The 21,268-nt window shown below is 35.6% G+C and overlaps 1 long non-coding RNA gene across 1 annotated transcript; it reads right to left on the bottom strand.

Moving 5' to 3' along the window:
- LOC113239704 lies at positions 1-10,006 on the bottom strand. The gene is made up of 3 exons (XR_003311208.1): positions 9,934-10,006; positions 290-376; positions 1-79 (listed from the first exon to the last, which is right to left on the bottom strand). It is a non-coding gene; the product is annotated as an uncharacterized LOC113239704 (long non-coding RNA).
- Positions 10,007-21,268: the final 11,262 nt, after the last annotated feature.

The following is a 21,268-nucleotide window of genomic DNA, read 5'->3' on the forward strand; positions in this document are numbered from 1 at the left end:
CATCTTGTTCATTTTCTTCATTTCTTTTTTTTATTAGATTTGAGCAGATCTGATAGACTAAAATAATTATGACCAACAACTGAAAAAGAAAAAATAATATGTACACAACACAAAAAGAAAAGCGAGAAAAAACAGAAAAACGTTGATACAAATTGACAGAATGACATATTAAGGAAGGAGCAAAACAAAAAGAAAGAATGATAAACATCTATTATGATATTTATTTTCTATTAAATAAGAAATTTTAAATGCAATAGAAACAGGCAAAAAACTCAAACAACATGACTACCTTTAGTATAATCAGTACTGAATAAGTAGATATCAATACAATTAGAGCATCTGTGCGTTGGTCCCCGGATAGCGTAAGGCCTTTGACCTAGGATAATACAGAAATTAATAAACCTAAATTCTATTTTTGTAAACGGATAGGTACATTGATAGCGATCGATTTATTGAAACATTGTAAAATTACGTCGATAGATGACACGTGTTCAATTAACTAACTGTACTTCAATCCAAGGGGAAAGAAAAGTACGTTAAAATTTTAGCAGCTTTATTTCTTTCAAATTATAATTGCTATTGTTAGAGCTTTTGCGCACTACGTCCGATTCGTATCAGGGGGTCTACTCTCGTTCTCCGTCCGACATCCGTCAGAAACAATTACTGTCAAATAAGTAATATTCGACAAAATTAAAAGACAAGCATCCAGTATGAAGCTTCATTCGCATCACGCGTCTTTTCATTTGGTCAAGTATTGCTTATTTGGCAGTAGTGGTTTAGGACGAATGTCGGACGGAGATCGAGAGTAGACCCCCAGTTCCGAATCCGACAAATGACGGTCCGAAATGTCACAGGGATCATTTTATTTATAACTGTGCAAGCGATACTCGTAAGTTCTCGGATTCCGGACATTCGAATTGGGTCCGAGTTTTCTAGCTTTGTGTAGTCTCGGATTCGTAACGAATACAAATCGGATGCAGTGCGTAAGCGTGCTTACTTTAGAAGTTAACGGTAGGTATAGTTTGAACTAAATCATTCAATTTTTATTTTCTCGTTTTCGTTTCATCACGTTTTCCAAGCATCTTTATTCTGCCGACGAAATTTACACCTCATTGTCGCCATAACTCGTATACGAAACCGAATTCTGTCGTAACTCAAAATTGTGGAATTGAGAGGATATTATGATTAAAAAATATTATGACCAAGGAGCACACTTTATACGCCTGAAAACTGTTATAACTATAAACAGTCTTAATATGGTGTTGATTTAGATAATAGTTCTCTATAAATGGTTTTAGAAAAAAGAAATTGTTCTTATAGACTTATTTCACTCAAGTCAAAATTTTAACACCTTAATACCAAACAACTTAATTAAGTGTAATCTCTCTTTAGATTTACTCTTATAGTCCTTATTTTAAGTTCATGTGTAGAACAACTGATTATTTTTAGTAAAATTGTTCTATACACATTCAGTAAAGTTTATTAATACTCTAAAAACTAGTGCCCTTCAGTTTATTCTAGATATATTTAATTTATAGACATTCTGTAGTGTTTGTACTTATTGACAAACACGTTATAGCGCGTCTTCAGTAAATTTTATTTAAAAAAATACTACAATTAGGGTTTTTACTCTATTGGACGTTGTAAGAGTTTATGCAAAATGGATAAAGTAATGAATATTAAAAGATCTGGTGGAGGTGGTGAACCTTGGATATTAAGTGACATCATGCGATACAATCAGCGTTGCCAATGCCAATTGTTCAAAATCCCCAAAAATCACGGTTAAAATCCCCAAATTTAGGGAGAGCAAAGTTCATATTCCTCACAAATTCCCCACATCTCGAGTTTTCATTATTTATTAGAAATATATCGCTTAAAAATATAATAAAGAATTAAGAAACTCAAAATGTAATAATCTATTGCGTTTGCTGTCAATGTAAACAGAATGTGAAAACTAAAACTAATTATAAAATTAGATGACCTTAAATCGTTTATTCATTTTAATAATAATATTAATAACGTACACACTCAACATAGCCCCGCACTAGGGAAACCCTGTGTCGCGGGTGCCATGGACACACACGTAGACAACCACAAATTACACCCAAACTCACGAGAGAAATAAATGTGGACCATACAAATATTTCTCCCGACCCGGGAATCGAACCTGGGACCTCTGCATGGCAGTCCGGCATGGTAACCGTTCGGCCACGGAGGCATCAATATAAATTAATTATAATATTAATTAGATTCAACATTCATCTGTAATCAGTCTGAACAAAAAATCATTTTTCTTTGCCTTACAAAACTAAGTAAATTCATTATTTCTTGTGTATTTGGTGGTGTTAATGTTAGGAATAATCAATGAGTTTCGACCTATATTTAATATTTAAAGTTGACGAGTGGTAAGTTGTGGTGTACCAACTGCTCGTCTTTGTTTATCAATACCTGATTTCGTTTTGCTTCATACCGGGGACCGGTCTAAGCGGAAGAAAGAATCGCGAACTCAACACGCACCGACTGGTAATTTTACAATTCAGAACCAAGTGCTCTAATAATAATTCTATTTAAGCTGCTTGTTAATAATACGAGGGATGTGCGATGTTGTAAAACACGTCGATATAGTCCATCACAGCGTTTCTAACAGTAACGATCAAACTAGCGATTCATCAGCAATTGATAGATTAAACAAAGTGATAAAATTTTCCTCACATAGCGCCAATCCTCACAAAATCCCCAATCTAGTTGAAACTCCCCACAAATTGGGGAATTCTCCACAAATTGGCAACACTGGATACTATAGTCGTAATTCGCGCTCGGGCCGGTCATGGCCGGCATTTGTTTGTTGACAAATAAGTGATAAAAATAATTGAAATGAGCGCGTAAACTACTGCACTTTAATGTTGTGTATGTGTATTGTGCCGTCTTTAAATAGAATATGATAGAGTGAAATCATTGTGTGAAATGTGGTTGGCGTGAAGAAATAACCTCAATTTTGTAATGAAAATTTTATTTCTTCCAACATAAGTTAAGTATGTCATTAAAATATCTCTTATATTTATATGATAGGGAATTTATCCACCTTTCTAGTCATATATAACACATTCCATACAATTATACAGAATAACGTTTTTTTGCGATAAATTGGATTTCTTTAATTGTTTTTTTACCTAGTGTTTTGAATAGTTTTTTATTGCATACTACACTCACTATTTAATTTTATTTTAAAAATTTTATTTATTTAACTTTTATAAAGGTTTTGTAATACTGTCAAAAGAAAAAATCGCTTAAAAACATCGCGTTTTGTAGACAATCACAAAAGCTTCATAGGCGGGAATATTCTTCTACAAGATCAACTACATAAAGCAAGTGAAAATAATCTTTTCGTATTTTAAAGTTTTTCTATAGATAAAGCTATAGCCAAAATGCTCCCAACAGTGTTTTGAAAAAAGCTTTAAATTCTTACCGCCATTTTTATTTTTAAAGAATGACTATGAAGTAGCTGAGAAACATTTCTTTTCTTTTTAAGAAGTAAATCTAAGTTGAAATTATCTTGAAGAAGCCTAGAACTTCTTGGAAATAGTTTGTTTTGTGAGTTATTTTGTATATTTAAGTATTCTACAAATATTTAAAACCGAAAATCGATAATTGTATTTTTATTAAGTTTATATCTTATACATAAATATTTAAAATTTAGCAAGCGCATACTTCTATAACAGGTTTTACATCACTTTTCACAATTATTTAAAGTTGCACGTCAATTCGCGCTTTCTAACCGATTAAACATTGCGCGAAAAAGTCAGAAATATTATTATCTAATTTCGCCATGTTGCAATTTTGATAGTTTATATTTTGTAAGCCATTTAACTTGAAATCTATTAGTATTAAGAGAATTGCGTCTTATGTTTGTAACGCTTTAGTATTTTGGTTTTAAAATAGTATTACTAAAAAAACTATCATAGATTATAAATTATCTAAAAACTATCTACAAGACTAAATAAAAACTGTCTACATTCTACAAATGATCTTGTAGCATTCTAGAAAGGTTACTTGAGAAAAAAGATAAGAATCACTCTTAACACTACCTACAGATAGTTTCTCAAAGCACTCTTGTGATCTACTAATAAAGTTGTGCCCACTTTTACTTTAAATTATCTAGAAACCTTCGAGATATCTTGAGGGGAATTTGAAATCTTAAAATATTCAATTGAATTAAATTCTATTAGATATCTTATAGTATATATTTAGATGTGGGTGTGCTGCTTGGGTGTGGAGGGAAGATGAGACAATTAACTTCTTGAAAAAATATTCAACACACGTGTGTCAACGTTACACGATTTAATCTAGATCGGGTTTGCGGAGTAGCAAAGTGATTTGCTCCCATTAGTAATAACATGGACTTTCGCAAGTAACATCTGAATCTATTAATTCCTATTGTGAAACTTAATCTCAGATCCTTATTTTGACACTGTCAGAAATATAAGGGTCATGTTACTGGGTTAGCACAAGTTCTTACTGACAAAATTTAAAAAACTAACACTAATTACAAAATACCTATTAATTTTTTTACTAAATTTGATACACAGGCTAATTTAATAAATATGTGGGTTGTATAAACTAGACCAGAAAATATAAATCCACAAAACCTCAAAAAAGGAAAAAGTATATGAAAAATTCAAATAAAGAAAATTTAGATCAAACTTAAACTTCTATATCAGACTTATCTGATTCTGTGTCACTATAATTGAAAAGATTAATGTCACAGAATTTTAAAATAAATTCAGAAATAAACAAAGCTAGAGTGTCTTGCTTTAGGTTTTGTTTGTTTTTTTGTTAGTTTGTGCATTTTAGGCCTCATTGAAGAAAGATGAGGATTCGAACTAAGAATCGTCATTTTTATAATGTCTTCATTGGAGTTTTCTCGACTGACCTTTCGGGAATGATGTTCCATGTATCTGCGGACGTCTTTATTACGAGCTTCCGATGCTTCTTCAGACAAAATTCCGTTTGGAACAATTGAATTCTGTATGATATCAGCTTCGTGAATCAACAACTTGTGCACAGTTGCTGACATGAAGTACCAACTGTACAATTGTAGGTATTTTTCTACAGTTGAACGTGTATATGTTCTAAATTTATCAACGTTAATGTCTTCGCTAGATGTAATGGCTTGTAAAATGACAGCGAATCTGTGCACAAGTTCATGATCCAGACCTGTTATTGCGGCGGTCTTTTCAGGAAACTCAAAAAACCTTCTGGCAGTATTTCCGTCATTGGTGGTTCCAGATCCTTGTTTTACGATATCAATTAGAAGACCTAGCTCCTTTTGAAAATCATCTTGTATATTCTTCTTCCTTTGCAGCACAATATTTTTGTTGTCTTCTCCTTTCACTGCCCAAACCTTCAAATCTTGCCTATATGCAATGTGCAATAGACATTCCATTACGTTGATTTGAGCATGTAAAGTTGACAAACCGAATTTATACATCTCTGTTGAAACTTCTTTACTCAAGACAGTATCCAAATCGTTCATCTTCGATGGCTTTGCGAGACAAAAATAGCACGAAGCACTAGAACGAGCTTCTGATAAATAGGTGCACACTTTTCCATCAATCATGGTCATAGCCAGATTATGTACAACATGAATGTTATCACAAACAGAAGGGATTAATGTCTCTATTTTAGTTTCCATTACTCGTACTTCACAAATTCACTTTCTTTTCTGAATTTAAACTGGGTAGGTCGACAATACATGGTGGAACACGGCTTGGAATTTTGCCACACTACTTCTGATCCAGCTGTTAGTTTTAATGGAACCAAACTTGTCATAAAAATTGCTTCGTCACTTTCTCCATCTTCAATTTTTTTCTTGTAACGACTTTCACTTGATGAGCCATCAAATTCCCACTTAGACAGTAAAGTCTAAGACTGTTGTTGTATTGGTTGATTTGAAATAATTTTTAGTATACGTTTCACAGTTATATCAAGAAGAGATTGAAGATTAATTTTGGCCATGGTTTCGGTAATAGTAAAGCATTATTGTGAAGGATAGCACGCGGTCTTAGCTTGCTGGACTTTATAATAAGATGGATACATATTTGGTACTCCTTCCCGAATCGATGATTCACGTAAGGTAATGTATTGCCACTTCGATAGTTTGAGTGATAGCAGTAAACCAAGCGCCTTATCAGGAGTAAATATAATGGACTTATTCTTCCCTGTCTTGATTGTTTCCAATATATTTCCAATGCAACCTCAGGGTTTTTCATCAAACGTTCTATAACAGCCTTTAAATCTTGCTCACCACCTTTCTTTAATTTACTAATTGCAGCGAAGCAAGCCTATAGTCAACATATGTAAGTGGCCTATCATAGGTAGGCGCTAGCTAGGGATGTTAACCCCTTCAGTTGTGAGGAAGGGGGATGTAGTCTAGGTTGTATGAGTGGAAATACTGGTTGAATGAATATAGGTTTGTGTTTGGAATTGTATTAAAAAATAAAATGAAAAAAAAGAACAATATCTTGGTAGTTCTAGACGAGGCTTCGATCAGTTAATACGCAATAAAATATCTATTCGTGGAAATAGCCCAGTATTATATTTAAAAAGTACCTCTACGCAAGCCCAAGATACGTTCCCCGTTATAGTACTCTCACCACAAATGAATTAAAATTTACATAGTGGCGGGACCCCAACTGCTCGACCCGCAGGGTAACATAGGCTTTCACCCGTATATACTCCACAATATCGGCAGACTTTGTAGAATAATGAGGCCGTGACACGTATAACAACGTCGTCGGTATCGCTGGACGCAGTAAATATATCCTTCAAGAAATTTGTAGCATCTAGATGATCAAATTATCGACGGTAATTTGTTTGTCCGTATCTTCAAAATTTGGATTATGTCATCCATATGCCCCTATGACTTTCTCTCTCTTCGACTACTAATTATTTCTTCGCACTAGGCAGATATTCGAAAAGAAATATCTTGGTAGCTTCAATGTCAGTAGCCGAAAAAGCAGTTACACAAATACGCTATAAACTTTCCTCGTACATAACGCGTAACTTATTTTAAAGAAGGTAGCTTGCATATACGTTACTATTATTATACTTCACAACGTTCGACATTGAATATAAACAAATACCTACTGCCTCCGTTCTCGCAATAAAGGCGCCCGCGATGATACGCCGAACGAGACGAATTAATATGCAATAAAGAATAATAATAATAATAATAATAATAATAATAATAATAATGTATTTATTTCACAAACTTATAGGCTAATTTGACAATGACATTGTTGAAATTCCAGCGATGCATTTAGGACAAGACATCTGTGTCTGAACTAGATAATTAATTATCTGTATTTCAGACATCAGCGCTCTTCCGTGATTACAAAAACATGTAACAGACATCCAGTAATACATTGTCGTCTTAAATCCTAAGAATTTTTGCTTTGAAATTAAAAGTACTTAATTTTATCATAATTTAGATGTGATGGAGACCTCCCTGTGAGTAAAATGGCTACGAATGTGTGTGTGTGTGTGTGTGTGGGAGGATGTGTGGGTTAAAAGGGAGACTACTGTGAAGAATTGACTAGGTTCTCGGTTTCATCATAGGTCAGTTTATGGATATACTCCGCTACTCTATGTCTACATTCTATCTTGTTTATTGTATGTATATCGATTATTTTATTAATTTTATTGTATAGATGTGGACCTAAAAAGCAAAAATGAGTATTAACATAATTATGTTTAAATTGTGGTATGTCGTTATAGGATATAGCTTTACGACGCCTGGACAATTTGGAATGTTGTTTAATTTTTAAATTCTTCTTTTGTCTAATAATTGTTAGCAAAATAAAAAGTTGACGCACCGACAGGACTTCACATGTCTGATATAGTACGTGTGTAGGGAACAAATATGGTTGAAAAGTGCTAATTTTGAGAATAGCTCTTTGTGCTATTTCTAGGGGTTTTATAATAGTCTTTGAAGCGCCACTCTAGACCGTAATGCAATATCCCAATATTGACTGAACAAGTGCCAGATATAACTGTTTAATTAGTTTGGCGCCTGCAACATGCCTGAGATTTTTAAATGTATACATCAACTTTCTTAATCTTGAAGTAAGCAGCTGTATGTGAGGTTGGAAGGAAAGGTTGTTGTCTATAATTATGCCAAGATATTTCAAGGTTTGTGTTTCAGCCAAACATGGACAGTCACAAACTAGATCATTGCAGCAGTTATGTGCAATTAAGGAAAGTGGCTCAGACGGCGAAGGGGTACTGCGCATAGTAAACCTTATGTAGTATGTTTTATCCGCGTTTAGCGTCAAGATATTGTTTCTCAGCCAGTGATTGACTGTATCAAAGCCGCGTTGAGCGTGTCTAAGAGCTTCTTCCCACGTATCTGCCGAGAACAATAATACAGTATCATCTGCATATGAGATTATTTTTCCGCAAGTCAACTTTAGGTCACAGAGATCGTTTAAATACACGAGGAAGAGGCTAGGGCCCAGTATACTGCCTTGAGGCACGCCATATGTGACTGGAAGGTCACCACTCACCAAGTTATCTATTTTTACACTTTGATAACGCTTTGAAAGGTAATCCTGAAACAACTTTAATTGTTTGCCTCTAATCCCCAATTTCTCAAGTTTTCCAAGAAGCAAAGGCACTGGGACCGTGTCAAAGGCCTTGGAAAGATCTAAAAATATACCAATTGTTTTCTTCCCTTTGTCAATACTTTCAACTACGTAGTCAACAAGTTCATGTACTGCCTCGCAAGTAGACTTTCCGACCCTAAAACCAAACTGATTACATGAAAAATAGTTATTAGTTTCCATATATTTAACCAGTCTATTATTTATGATACGCTCCAATAGCTTGGAGACAGACGGGAGTATGGATATCGGTCTGTAGTTTGTGATTACGCAGCGGTCACCTGATTTATAAATAGGAAGTACTATAGACTTTTTAAGTGCTGTAGGAAAAATCCCATCACTCAAACATAAATTAAAGATATGTGTCAATACCGGAACGAGCAGACGTCTATTCTCCTTAAGAAGGTGGTTAGGTATTCCGTCCCATCCAACCGTGCAAACATTCTTTAATCCCAAAATCGTACTTTCGACTTCTGATTCGTCAGTGTTCAATAACACAAACGAGTTTAGTGTCGTGTTCGGCTGAGTATGAGAGATATATTTGTGCAAGGGATTGTCACATTTTTCGATTTTATTCGCCAACGTTTCGCCAATGGAGACATAAAACTCATTGACGTTTTCAATCGATTTCACAGGTTCTGTTGTATTTATTAGTTCTGTTGCGGAGGATTTCTTTTTAGATGTGTTAGTAATATTTTTAATCACTTCCCATATTTTTTTATTATTGTTACCAGCGTTCTCTAATAAAGTTTTTTCATAGTTTCTTTTAATTTTTTTAATTAAATTATTGCAAAAATTTCTGTATCTAGTGTACGTTAGCTTGAGAGTTTCATTTTCTGGAGACTGTCGAATCTTTTTATGAAGATTATCCCTATGTCTCATGCAGCGCAATAGGCCAGGTGTTATCCATGGCTTAATGATTTTGTTACGACTTTCATTTATCATTCTAAACTGCAAAATTTTGGCATGTCTGGTAATGTTCAAACAAGGACAAAAGAATAATGTCATTGGACTTTCCAAAAAAACGACTTCCTCAGTGGCCGGTGGTTGTATCCGACGACGTTTAAATTAAATTTGATAAGTTTTATTAAAATGCTTTATTGTGAGCATCGGAAAGGTGTAGTGTTGTACTAATAACGCCTGAGGAGGTACAGACTACAGACAGAAATAGCTTAGTGTCCTGTGGCGTAGTATAAATAGCTTATTGAGCCAAGTTTGTCTTCGACTGTACTGTACCTACTCATATATTAACAAAATAAAACAGTGGACTTACAGGCTTTTCGATCAATTTTACGGCGTTAATGTTATCAAACCATTGCCCGCATGGTAGTAGTATCTCCCAGGCTAGTAATACAATTAAAGACACCTCCAATGCCATCACAGGCAATATTATTATTGAGAACTGCGAAATAAATTAAGGTATATTTATCGAGTTCTTAGGTTTATGCGATTGTTACACATAGAAAATAGGCTATTTTTCCGCATTTAAATCGCGTATATTTGTTTTTGAAACAAACCAGGTCTCTTTTATTTTGGATAAACGAAGCGAAGTATTTGTACCCGCGTCAAAAACATAATAGCTGATGTCTTACACCGTCGATTACATTAAGTCTGCAGTCTGCGAGCATGTCATGAATAAATCTACACATTCCATGGAATTTGACAAACCCCAGGAGGCCAATCGCGCTATCAATTTGAAAGGTTTAAACCAAAACTAAATCCAACGAAATCAAAGCTACAGCTCATACGAAACGTTAAGAAACGTACCTTGATGCTAACTACTATTAATTTCTAAATGTTAGCAATGTAGAATTAATAATGATGCTCGTATTTTAGCCACTGTGGATGCGGTCGGACGGCGAACGACCACTGTAAGCTAGCTCCATCTTTGCTGGTGTTCGAATCGCAGAGATTTGGCTTGAGGATGACTTCGCTCGGCGTCGTTCGCGCGTGCTATCAGCATGCCTTTGGTGCGAGTGTGTGGTTATTTTTAACGCGAAGGGCCCCGCAATAGATCCCAAAAAGTAGGCTAAGGTGAGTCATAATGAGAAGTAATAGGATACAGTGAGTGGATCACTCACCGTTATTGTACCAGAACTCATATCACTATAATATGCAATATTATTATTGTTATTCAGGTATGGAATGATATGAAAAGCAGGGTGAGAATCTACGCCGCGTCGACGGCGGTAAAGACCGCGGCAGAGAGGTGCGCTTGAGTTGGTGTCCTTTAGGATTGCTGGAAGGGTCCAGCAATGACACCAACTCAAGCGTAACAAAAAAAAACGCGTAACAAAATCAAGTGTACTCAAAAGTAACTAAATACTTCAAACAAACAACTCAGTAACAAAGTAACTTTCTCACTCTTTATTACATCACATCTATTTTTCGATGATAGGGAGCTGATGAGCGTTGGAGCAGAGCCGGGCGGAATTCTTACGCATTGAGGAGCTGCGAGCATGCGAAGCATCCTTGCAGCAGGTGAATGCTGGCAGGGTGCAGGATGAGGCAGCTATTGTTTCTGCCAAAGCAGATATTCTGCATGCTCAATCTGTAGCTGTCATTTGCAAAGCAATTTCCGAGTTGGTGCCCGCAGTTAACCTTTTTGATAGAATATTTAACAAGAATGATAGGTTTGTTTTTAACATGTTTTCGTAATTCCTGCTGATGATATGTACAACTGTGGAAATCTGAAAGAGCATAAGGAACGAAGGTCTAATCTGTAGACCTTTGTCCCTTACTCCCTTTTATATTTCCACAGTGATGTAAACATTTTTTTAAATCTATTTTGAAAAGACGCTGAAATATTCTGGTGTTTATGTTGGCTTCTTCCCGTATGTACCCATCCTCTTTATCTGTCACTACTCCCATGAGAGGTATTGCTCTTTATCGGAAAGCAAGACCTCACATAGGAGTATAGAGCTTCAGCACTCTGTCATTGGGTGGCTCAGTCTTAAATTTAGTTCTCCTATCTTACTATATACATATTTTTGTTTCAGACTTCTTTGCAGAATAAAAAGCAAGATCGCTCTGGAAATGAAGGATTATTTGGGGTAGATAGAGGCTATAAATAAACTAAAAACACACTCTTTTTTATTTCAACCTCTTGAAAGTATAGTTACATCAATTTAGATATTAAGGTAATAAACAATTAAAATAGGTATATATCGTCATCTTAGAGTGAATACCTCGTATGTGATTTCTATGTAATTTTTCAGGATGAAGATAAAAATGTGGTGTAAAATATAATAAAGTCAATAATGTTTGTAGTTAGCATTTTAATTACTTAAATTATACCTCTTTTACCTTACCTTCTTTTGTAATGTAGTATTTACATTAGTAATTTTTTCTTCAGCAAAAATCAGTAAAAATAAACCATGTGAAGAGTGATTTTCCCAACTGATTTTTGCGCGGCGTGGATGAAAGTCGTAGTATAAATTGCCAAAATACATAATGTAATATTTTTTAAAACATATTTACTCGTAAAGTGGCTGAAATCACACCAATTTCAATATCGTAATGTGTTTCATTACGCACTTGTGCGTTATTGTAATGTAAAACGCACAAGTGCGTTATTGTAATGTAAAACGCACGAGTTTTTTTTTTAATAAAGTAACATGCACGGTTTTTTAAGATGCTCCGTCTAAAAATGAACGATATTTTTTTAAATCTTTGCAAAGAGTTTTTATGTTAGAAAAGTGGTTAATATTTTATGAATAAAATTAACTTAGGGAGATAAAATATAGTAAATAAACATTTAATTCTTTCATTTAATTAATTTTTACAATAAATTACAACCATTTATCTGTAACAAAAACACAAAAATATTAATTTACTTTATTAGTAATACTGGCTATTTTTATACCTTTGCCTAAAAAAAAAAACGTTGATGCGCGCGCATGGCTAATTTGTGGACAAGTAAAAATTATTTCGCGCACTTTTTCTTTTCGCTGTATTGTTTTTATTTGAAAATGTCGTCAAGTAGTGATGAATTTATTAATTTGACACCGCCACAAGTCTTAAACGCAGCGAAAAAGGCTACTCTAAGCCTCTTACCTGAAAAATCGACCGATAGATAGATACTTACAAGCGTATCAAAATTTCATCATATGGAAAACAAGGAAAGATGCAAATTCATTTTCAGAAAATGTGTTTTTAGCCTATTTCATGGAACTTTCTCAAAAATATAAGTCAAGCTCACTGTGGTGCTACTATTCAATGCTAAAAAGCACTATGAAAACAAACCATGGTATTGATATCAAGTCATACTCCAACTTGATAGCATTTCTAAAAAGACGCTCAGATGGCCATGTAAGTAAAAAGTCGAAAGTATTTTCGGTTGACAATATCAAGAAGTTCCTAAAAGAAGCTCCGGATTGGCGATATTTGGCAACAAAGGTCAGTTGAAACTAAATTATTGTTATTAATTTCTTTCACTTTCGTATTTCTTTACAATATAGGTGTTTATACGTTCTTTTTATCTCTTTTCACGTTGTATTAATATTCGGTATAAATGGTGCATGTAGACGTCAAGAGTTGGCAAACGTAACAACTAATGATGTCGAGAATCATGGGCGGGTTCTTCTTGTCCAGGTGAAAAACACAAAAAATAAAATTCCAAGGTCGCTCACAATACAGGGGCCTTTTTACGACGTAGTGAAATAATACGAAGCGCTTCGTTCAACAACAGCTAATTCTAACAGATTTTTTCAAAATTGCCAAAATGGAAAATGCACTAACCAACCCATTGGCATTAATAAATTGGGAGCAATGCCGAAAGAAATTGCCACTTTCTTAAATTTGCCTCAAGCACATGAATACACAGGGCACAGTTTCAGAAGGTCCTCGGTTACATTGCTCGCCGATTCAGGTGCGGACTTATTGACACTAAAACGCCACGGAGGATGGCGGTCAAGCAATGTAGCCGAAGGATACATAGAAGGCTCGATAAGAAATAAAGAAGAGATTAGCTCTCGCATTACAAGGAACATAAATTTGGAGTCAAGTGTTGACTTTCAACCATCTACGAGCACTCACGCGTACATTCCACCATCGTCGCCGCAGCCGCAACCGCCTCCGCCGCCGCCACCGACTGCAGAACTCTGTGGTCTCGTTTCTCCTACTTTCACTCAAGAGAGTGAGAGAGAGACTGGGGAGATTGTAACTAATAATAATAACTTGACAACATTAAAAATGCCAACTGGCAACGTAACAATCACTTTTAAAAATTGTTCAAATTTCTATAACTGCTTTAACAAGTAATTAAAGATTTATTCGTTTAAGAAAGTCAATCTTATTTATTTCCTCGCAAATATGTTATAAAACGTCGTATGACATACGTGCGCTTTGAAAATTACAGCCTCTGCTTTCTTATAGCAATATCGCCTCGGCTGTAATTTTCAACTTACCGCACTTATATCATAATGTACTATTGTAGTTAAGTATACCTAAATCTTCACCTGGAGCCACTAAAGAAAAATTCCTACGTCGACGTTATATATAGTATATTTATAATTTTTTTAGCCCTGATTTCTAATGTTAGTGACGCGTCCACAACCTGTGTCTCTTCTCAGTGAATATTACTGTCTGTAATTAATTAAATGATTAATTAAACAGTCTAATATGAAGTAATATCGTGCCAAGAACAATCGTCCGCACGAGGAGCCTAATTTTGGTGAACAATTTTAAATGCTCACTAGCAAATACTGTAAGCTTTCGAGAACTTTCTGATTACTACCTCCCGCCCCACTCAGGTTCGCGCTAATGGGCAGTGGGATCGGTTGTGCAAAGATCGTGCTGCTTTTCCCGCCAAAAAGGTAAGTACTTAATACCTGGTGACATGGGGGCCAAAACTGAGCAATTTGTGATCATATTATCGAGGATACAAATAAGGTTTCAAATGATGCTTTGTGCATTTTCAATGTAGATTTTGGGTACCTTTGATATGCTATACTTAATGTTGCCTTAACTTAAATAGTGTGTTTTTTAAAATAACTTTTTGCTAATTTTCCAGTTGGTGACACAATTTTGGTGATTTTGGTGATTTATCTGTGCTCACCAAAATTGTATCTTATCACCAAAATTAGAAAGTAAGTAGTTTTTTCTATCATAATAACACTGCTATTCGCTACAAATCAATAATGTTGGAAAACAAATTAAAGTTCATTTAATTAAAAATTTTCAGTGTCAGTAAAAGTAATTTTACCAACACAGAAAATCAATAACCATGCATAATAATGTCTCTTTTTTTTATACAAAATGTAAGTGCGCATTTGACCTTTGTTTCACCTGGTGGACAGTGACGATGAGGTCGATGCCATATAAATCTGGAAGTGTAACGCTTCATGCGAATCTTTGGCATATCCACAACATAGGGGTGGAACCCAAGCCTACGTCTAGTCCCCCGGTGAAGGGGAAGGCGGAATTAAATCGTGTAATTCCATCGCATAGTCTCCGTGGTACACCTGTAGAATATCGATAAGTAGGCAAGTTTACGGCGATGTTCAAGACTCTGCAGCTTCGCATCTACTGATTTCGTGTTACTTGTAAGCCTCTCGGCACGTTTATCGATTGAATCTAAGGTGACCAGTTGGTATGAAGCAGAGCCATCCCATAGGTGGCAGCAGTACTCCATACACGAACGGACTTGTGCTTGGTACAGTTGAAGCAACTGTCCCAGTGCGAAGTACCGCCTTACTCTGGAAAGGATACTAATCTTCCTTGATGCATTTTTGACCATGAATTCTATGTATCTGCCGAAGTTCAAATTGAAGGACAGGTACATCCTAAGTACTGCTAGAGACAGTCGGCTATCGGTATATATAATAATATATCACGAAAAGTTGAAATCAGGTCAAAGGAACTCCGTTCTGTGGAGAATAGACACGACTGTTTTTTGGTAGCGTTTTCACAAGATTGGCATCGCCCCAATCTGAGACCGCCTTAAGTGTCAAATCCAAACGTCTGAGACCGCCTTAAGTGTCAAATCCAAACGACTAAGCATGGAGTCTCGAACAGACTGGATGTCCTCTCCACTGACCCTTGCATTAGTCAAGTACCTACCTACAACTGTGCTGTCGTCAGCATACGCAAAGGCAACTGGAATTAACATATCATTGATATGCAGCAGAAAGAGAGTTGCAGACAGTACAGAACCCTGTGGAACTCTGGTATCAATCGCTCGATGTTCGGAAGAGTAGCCGTCTAAGACTACTCGAATCAATCGTTTCCTCAAGAAATCCGAGATCCAATTGCAAAGGTCAGTGGGAGGCCCATAAGAGGGAAACTTGCTTAAAAGGCTTGCGCGCCAGACACTGTCAAAGGCTTTAGAAATGTCCAAAGACACTGCAAGTGCTTCGCCTCGCTTTTCTATAGCCTCACTCCATATGGGACAGGCATACATAAGAAGATCCCCAGTAGATCGCCCTCGCCGGAATCCGTTTTGGCAATCACTAAGGAGGCCGTTGTCTTCAAGGCACGACAGATGACGGTTGTTGAGTACAAGTTCCACAGTCTGGCAAAGAATTGAAGTGACTGAGATAGGTATACAGTTGACAGGGTCAGATCTGCTTCCTTTTTTCGGCACAGGTTGCACGGTTCCACGACCTAGTAACTACGTCAGTCTCTAGTGAGAGGCGATATAATAGTATGAGAAGAGGAGACTCAGAACAACTCAGGCACACAATTACGTAGGACTAAGTACCTCTTTTTGGCATATGCGAACTGTAGCCATAGTGCAGCCAGCTTGAGGTAAGGTAAGTGGTAGGTTCACTGCGGCATCCAGACGCGAACTCTCTTCAAAGAGTGAGGCAAAAAGATTCGCCTTCTCTTCCGCAGTATGGGCCTGCGAGCCGTCCTGCTTCAGCAGAGGTGGTAAAGATGGTCGACAAAAGTTAGTTTCGACCGCTTTGGCTAGGGACCAAAAGGATTTGCTACCTGCTGGATAAGAGGCAAGCTTGGCCCCTATGGAGCGTACTCAGTCGAACTTGGCTCTACGTAACACGTTTTAGCAATTCTTTTCGGCCTTATTAAAAGTATTCTTCAGATTCCGAGTACTCGGAGCTTTGCGTAGTCGAGCGTCTGCCCAAGCTTGGTACACGGACTGATTTTATGCTTCAGCACGGCTGCAATCAGCGCTAAACCATTGCCGAGCTTGGTAACCATTAGGTACCTCAGAGTATGGTATGTAATACTTCATACCCAAACGCAAAACTTCGACTACAGCATCAGCGCAGCTCGACGAGTCTCCTGAAGAAAAGCAAGCCTTCCAGGGATATGAAGCAAAGAAAAGGCGCATTTCGTCCCAATCTGCTAACCTGTATCACCACTCCCGTCTCATACCACTAGGGTTCTGATCGGGTGGGAACTATACGGATATAGTTTTCACCAGACAATGGTGGTAAATACCAAGTGGGGCATCATTATCACAGAGTATCCCTCTGGATCAGTTGTTAGCAGAAGGTCCAAGTAATTAGCCGTATGAGAATCAACATCTAAGATCCTGGTCTATATGGCTATTAAATATTTTTTCTGATTTAATCTGTGTATTTTTTCTCCAAAGTACTAATTTTGGCGACGTCGTTTAATTTTGGTAATCAAACAAAATTTCATTTCGATATATCTTTAAAACTACTTGACATTTTGAAGGGCCGGTAAGATATTATCTTTGGAATTAATTTTTAATATAATACCAACCCATAATATTTACGTAAAACTCAAAATTAGGTAAAGAACCGTACCTGTTGAAAATGCCTGACCTCTGATATGCTATAGTTAATGTTGCCTTAACTTAAAATAGTGTGTTTTTTAAAATAACTTTTTCCTAATTTTTCAATTTTGGTGACACAATTTTGGTGATTTTAGTGATTTAGTTGTGTTCACCAAAATTAGAAAGTAAGTAGTTTTTCCTGTCATAATAACACTGTTGTTAGCTACAAATCAGGGATGTTGGAATACAAATTAAAGTTCACTCAATTCATAAATTTTCCGTGTCGGTAAAAATATTTTACCTACACAGAAAATTTGTAATCATGCATAATAATAACTCTAAAATGTAAGTGAGCATTTGACCTCCATCTCAACCTGGTGGACAGTGACGATTTTTTTATCTACTATTTCCTACCTATTTACAAATATCCAAATTCATATACCAGTAAATATCAAAATTCTTCTAAATAATGTAATTACCTACTTACCTATTTAAATTCCAATTAGGCGAGCAGGCCGTGTGTCAACGTTTTGTTATTAAACATTGTACATTGAATTTGGCTGCAGTTATATTCCCTCCACCTCCACCATCAGGGATGTCACAATCAAACGCTCCAAGTTATCAGCATCTGTACGTGCAACCTGACCAAACTAACGTATCACAAGCTGCAAGCAAGTTATAGACAGACGCTGTACATTCTCTACCTTGAGTTCCCCAAGTACGGACCTCTTCCAAAGGGGAGGGGGTCATTCCACCATCCGCCACGCAGGCCATAAGTTAGAATTACTTATTGCTTTTTAAATTGTGTTTTGTTTACAGTGAAATTGCTATATTCTCCTGCGTGACATATAAAGTAATTTCGACGATGAGGTCGACGATGGAGCATGCACACCTTTTTCTTTTTTTTTTTTTTTGACGGGGAGCATGCACACCTAAATAATGCCTATTCACGCTTGCCTTGAAAAGGCCCAAGTTATAGCAGTCAGGGAATAAGTCTGCAACCAGTGAATTCCACTCCATAGCCGTTCGGAGCACACTTTATACGCCTTAAACCTGTTATATCTATAAACAGTCTAAATATGGTATAGACTTGGATAATAGTTCTCTATAAATGGTTTTAGAAAAAAGAAATTATTCTTATAGACTTATTTCACTCAAGTCACGTCCATATTTTAAAACCTTCTTAATACCAAACAACTTAATTAAGTGTAATCTCTCTTAAGATTTACTCTTATAGTCCTTATTTTAAGTTCATCTGTGGAACTACTGATTATTTTTAGTAAAACTGTTCTATTACACATCGAGTGAAGTCTATTAATACTCTAAAAACTAGTGTTCTTAAGTTTATTCTAGATATATTTAATTTATAGACATTCTGTGTTGGTACTTATTGACAAACAGGTTACAGCGCGTCTTCAGTAGATTTTATTTAAAAAAATACTACAATTAGGGTTTTTACTCTATTGGACGTTGTAAGAGTTCATGCAAATTGGATAAAGTAAAGAATATTAAAAGATCTGGTGGAGGTGGTGAACCTTGGATATTAAGTCACATCATTCGATACAATCAGCGTTGCCAGGCCAATTGTCCAAAAATCACGGTTAAAATCCCCAAATTTGGGGAGAGAAAAGTTCATATTCCCCACAAATTCTTCACATCTCGAGTTTTTATTATTTATTACAAATACATCGTTTAAAAATATAATAAACAATTAAGAAACGCAAAATGTAATAATCTATTACGTTTGCTGTGAATGTAAACAGATTGTAAAACGTAAAACTAATTATAAAATTAGATGACCTTAAATCGTTTATTTATTTTAATTAGATTCAATATTAATCTGTAATCAGTCTTTGAAAAAAAAAAATTTTTCTTTGCCTTACAAAATTAAGTAAATTGACTATTTGTTGTGCATTTGATGACACTATGTTAATGTTAGAAATAATCAATGAGTTTCGACCTATATTTAATATTTAAAGTTGACGAGTGGTGAGTTGTGTCAATCTTTAATTGCCAGAACAATTAAATTTTGCCCAACTCTGGTTGTGGTGTGGAAGTACCAACTGCTCGGCTTTGTTTATCAATAACTGATTTCGTTTTGCTTCATACCGGGGACCGGCCTAAGCGAGAGAAAGAATCGCGAACTCAACACGCACCGACTGGTAATTTTACAATTCAGAACCAAGTGCTCTAATAATAATTTAAACTGCTTGTTAATAATACGAGGGATGTGCGATGTTGAAAAACACGTCGATATAGTCCATCACAGTGTTTCTAACAGTAACGATCAAACAAGCGATGCATCAGCAATTGATAGATTAAACAAAATGATAAAATATTAGAATCTCCACATTTTCCTCACATAGCGCCAATCCCCACAAAATCCCCAATCTAGTTGAAATTCCCCGCAATTTGGGGAATTTCCCACAAATTGGCAACACTGGATACAATAGTCGTAATTCGCGCGCGAGCTAGTCATGGCCGGTCATGTTTGTTGACAAATAAATAAGAAGTGATAAAAACAATTGAAATGAGCGCGTAAACTACTGTACTTCAATGTTTTGTATGTGTATTGTACCGTGTATTAATAGAATACAGCGGAATCATTGTGTGAAATGTGGTTGGCGTGAAGAAATATCCTAAATTTTGTAATGAAAGCTTTATTTCTTCCAACATAAGTTAGGTATGTCACTAAAATATTCCTTATATTTATATGATAGACAATTTATCCACCTTTCTAGTCATATGTAACACATTCCATATAATTATACAGAATAACGTTTTTTGGCAACAAATTGGATTTTTTAAATTGTTTTTTTGACCTAGTTGAAATTTATTTTGACCACTTATTATTATCACACAATCTTAGAAATCTTTTCGTGCCAATTTTCAGTCCGAGCAAAACAAGTTTTTTTCAATAGCCATTTAAATAAAAAAATACGGCTATATCGAAAAACGGAAGAAACAAAATGTTTACCTCAAATTGTGATTGAAGCCATGCCATTTTCAGTCGAATTAGAAGAAATTTTTATCTACCGCCACAATAGTTTGTATGGCAGCCATATTGAAAAATGGCGAAAAATAAATTTCGACCGCAAATTATTATCAAACACCTATAGAGATCCCCAGATATCGATTTTCAGTTGAATTATAGCTAATTTTTATTAGTTGTTGAATGGCGGCCATATTAAAAAATGGCGTAAAACCATTTTTGATCACAAATTATTATCAAGCACTCCTAGAAACCCACATATGCCAATTTTCAAAGGGATCAGAGCATTTTTTTTCTCCAGCCAACGAACGCTTTTTTGGCGGCCATATTCCTTTGCCGCAACGGTAATCTGGTGGATCAGTCTTTCTACGAGCTCCTATAAACTATTTTCATTATAGTGTAAATATTGCAAATTTGTTATTAAATTTGTAACGTAATCTATTATAACTTTCCAAATTATCAAATTATTATTTTGTAGTGCATTACAGTGTGTTTTTATATCGAATTTAAGCAAATAAGTGTTAAAGGTGTTAGGGCGTAACTACTACTTTTTTTCAAATTTTATAACATTTCTTAATCCAAATTTCGTTCTCGTTTCATTAATTATTGTCTTAGAAAAGCAGTGATAATCAAAACACCCTCCCGCACTGCACTCGTGGTAGAAACGGCTGGCACAGAAACTCGAAATACGATTTTTGCTTTCGAGTTCTGTTTACACGGAGACGTTCAATATTGAAAGGCGAGGCGATTATCGCTCACGTGGACGATCGATAATCGCAAATGTTTAGACGAGGAAAGTTTTTTATATTCTTTCGATAATCGTATCTTCGAGACGAGAAACTCTCTCCATCTAATTACTCCATTGAAAGACCAAGTACAAAGACACGACGCAAGCACATAGAAAAATTC

Source organism: Hyposmocoma kahamanoa, unplaced genomic scaffold, assembly GCF_003589595.1.
Source record: "Hyposmocoma kahamanoa isolate Upper Pololo Valley unplaced genomic scaffold, ASM358959v1 114, whole genome shotgun sequence".
NCBI lineage: Eukaryota > Metazoa > Arthropoda > Insecta > Lepidoptera > Cosmopterigidae > Hyposmocoma > Hyposmocoma kahamanoa.